The sequence below is a fragment of the Hipposideros armiger genome, unplaced genomic scaffold (genome assembly GCF_001890085.2).
Source record: "Hipposideros armiger isolate ML-2016 unplaced genomic scaffold, ASM189008v1 scaffold_172, whole genome shotgun sequence".
In the NCBI taxonomy this organism is placed as follows: Eukaryota; Metazoa; Chordata; class Mammalia; order Chiroptera; family Hipposideridae; genus Hipposideros; species Hipposideros armiger.
In genome coordinates, this window is record NW_017731522.1 from 2593249 (window position 1) to 2596925 (window position 3677).

The following is a 3677-nucleotide window of genomic DNA, read 5'->3' on the forward strand; positions in this document are numbered from 1 at the left end:
TTCACTTCAGATCAAAAGATACACACAGACAGAAAGTAAAGGGATGGCAAAAAGATATTTCATGAAATGAAAAGCAGTATTACACAAGACAAAATAGACTTTCAAACAAAGGCTATAATAAGTGACAAAGAAGTACCCAGTAATCCCACTTCTGGGTAATTATTCAAAGAAGCCCAAAATGCTACATTTAGGGGACATCCATATATTTACTGCAGCATTCTTTACAATGGCCAAGATGTGGAAGCATCCTAGGTGTCCGTTGATTGAAGAATGATAGAGTAGGTGGTACATATATACAGTGGAATATTGCTTGACCATGGAAGGGAATGGGTTCTTGCCATCTGCAGTGGCATGGGTAGATTTGAAGGATACTGTGCTGAGTGAAGTATGTCAGACAGTGAAAGACAGATGCAATGCGATATCTCTTATATGTGGAATCTCAAGAACAAAACAAACAAACAAAACAGAAAGAAACTCAAAGATACTGAGAACTTTTGATGGCTGCCAAACAGGAGGGGGGATGGGAATGGATGAAAAAGGGGAATGGGTTAAGAGGTATAAATTGGTTGTTGCAAAGTAGTCATGGGAATGTAGGGTATAGCATAAGGAATATAGTCAATAATACTGTAATAACTACGTATGGTGTCAGATGGGTACTAGATTTGTTGGGGTGATAGATGGGAGGGAGGTTGGGGTATAGGGTGAAAAAGATGAAGGGATTAAGAAGTACAAATCAGGGCTGGCCGAGTGGCGCAATGGTTAAGAACTGGCTTGGGACGCCAGAGGGCCCCGGTTCGGATCCCACATATGAGGGCCAGTGNCTCAGTGTTGGATTGTTAACCAGGCACAACCCCTTTAATTCAAAGCCATTCATTGTTTTTCATATGCAGTTGGTGCTCTTTCAGTACTGATTACAACATACATTTTTCCCTTCCACTTCATAGCCTTCAAATCACCATCAGGCATGACAAATATCTCTCTGTAGAACAAATACTGAATACTCATTGGTAAACAGAACAGAAAATCATTAAGCACTTCTCTCTCTTAGATACACTATGCATACACTGAGGTATGCTAACCAATTGTCATGCAAAGCACCTGCCAACTCACACAATAGCGCTTCTATTCCCCAGTGTATTCCACATGCATTATATAATGGTTATCAGTGTCACTTGATAAAGGAATTCTTCCGAAAGTTCACTCAATTCTATCTCCAAGTACATACAGCAGTAACTCTGCTGCTTTTTGCCATCAGCGTGCAACTCTGTGTGATGCATCTGTAGGGTCCTCCCTTCTCTGCCCTTATCAACACAATGCATCAATTTCTGTACTGGAAATTTTATTCTGCATCTTTTTCTAAAACACAATTAGTTAACGAGAATACTATTTGAAAAAGATGAAAAGCATAAAACACATTATGTGTTTTTTATGGAATCATTATGAAAATTTGATAATGCAGTGAGCATGAGGCTATTTATTGATGCAATTAAATCCAAGTTTCATATGTTCATCATTGAACTTCTTAGACATACTTTGCTGTTTCGGCTGCTTCAGTAATCTCTTCACACCTATACATTTGCTTGCCCCAGAAAACAGACTCAGACTCTGTATTCAGTCCTTAGGCTTACTTCATCTTACACTGCAGTAAATAATAAAAAGTAAATAATTTTATTTTTCCTATCACCACTTTCAAGGTAGAACTGTTTCTAGTCATTTATTCATTTTAGTGAATCAATGGAGTAATGGAACAAAATAAAAGCCAACATGCACACTTAATAAATATAAATATAGCACCAATATCATAAATTACTTTAGCTGAGATGAAAAAAATCTTGTTATCTACTTGGGAAAGCATTTAAAAATGCTTTTATGAAGCCATTCAATAAACTTCACCAGTGGTTGATACTTGAATATTGGGGTTGTTGACTGTCATGTACCTTTCCATTTTCCTATTAGACCTCCTTTAGAAAGTCACCAAGGCACCTTCACACAGTACTAATATTAACACCTCCATGTTATCATTCTTCTCATCTGAAAAACTGATAAATACTGAGAGATAAACTTTCCCCTGTCAAAAAGCCAGCTTTTACTTTTCTTTGTAATGGTTTATGTATTCTGTACCTTACAATCAATATTTTAAAAAAGTTATTGATGGATATTCTGAATATTGTGATTTCTATCATCTGTAAAGAAGTAATTTTGTAAAATGAAGAAATCTTAAAGGACAATCTTTGCATATCCCATGCTATAGAAAACCAGATGCACTTGTTTTAGAGAAACAAACAAAAAACAAAAATAAATAATGTTGATAAAATCCCATACAAACATCTCTAATGCATGTGGCAAGTAGTCATCATACCAACTACAATCTCTCTAATGGGGATCAATTGGATTAATCTTTCTAAGTGTTTAGTAGAATGATGATTATACCAAATGGCAATATACCCATATATTAAAGTTAAAAATTTGCCATCAAATATTTTCACCATAAAATACTGTTGTGTGAGGTATTTTAATCTGCTATTGATATTTGACACGTCAATATTTTTGGTATTTATATAGCTACCTGACACATTCAATAATGTGTAATTTTAAATACATATCATTACTGAAGCCCTATAACTCCGGACATACAGAAGAAGCCACCTTGAGACTGATAGGGTGGGTAGAGATGTGGAACGAAATGGCCCCACACCTGTGTGTGACCATTAAAAATTGGGAGAGATATCTCAGCTGTGGAGGTCCTAACATGAGGAGTGAGGGGTCTCAGCCTCTCCTCAGCCCAGGGTTTCAGTGCCAGGGAGAGATGTCCCCATATCTTCTGGCTGTGAAAACCAGCAGAGACAGTGGCTGAGTGGGACAGACGGTGGCTGCATTCCCAGATGCTCCACTTAAAGGGCTCACATAAGGACTTACCCAGTGATGGACACACTCACTCTGAGCTCCAGCACAGGGGCAAAAGCTTCAAAGGCACCAGGGACATAGTGGGAGGAACTGAATTGTCTGGCTTCAGGGTGAGTTTGGAGGGGCAGCTCTCTGCCTGATGGAGAAGCTGACGGAAGCCATTGTTTCTGTTTTGAGCCCTCCCCCTCCCTGCGTGAAGATGCAGGCAGACACATCTGAGTTTCCATCACACTGGTTATCACCATTCATCTGCCCCACCCTAGCGATTCCTTCAGACCATGCCCAGCCCAACTTTGGGGCACACCTAAGCCACTTCCAGTGGTTTTTCCATATAAATGCCCTGCCTTGGCTATTGCTGCAGACTTTCCTGAACCTCTCAAAGGTTCACAAAACCCAAACGAGCAGCACCTGGCTTGAGTGTATCCCATATCACTGGCTGAGCACCCCTAAGCCCAGCACTAGCAACAGCCTGCCACGATTTGCAGCTTGGCTTCTCAAGGCACCTCCAAGCACAGCACAGGCGGTGGCAACCTTGGAATTACCAGGTGGTCCCAGGCAGGGTACAGACTACAGCTGAACTTGGCCTGCAGCAGGTCACCTCCCAGAAAGCCCCAAGGCTGGGAGGCCCAGTGGCCAGCTTTGGACTGGGCCAGAGCATCATCCAGCCACCACCAAGAAAAACACACCTGAAGGGCAGACTGGGAAGGCACCAGAGCCCTGCTAAAGTGAGCCCTGCTCCATCGGGTCAGCCCCTGCACAACAGCTCTTCCACT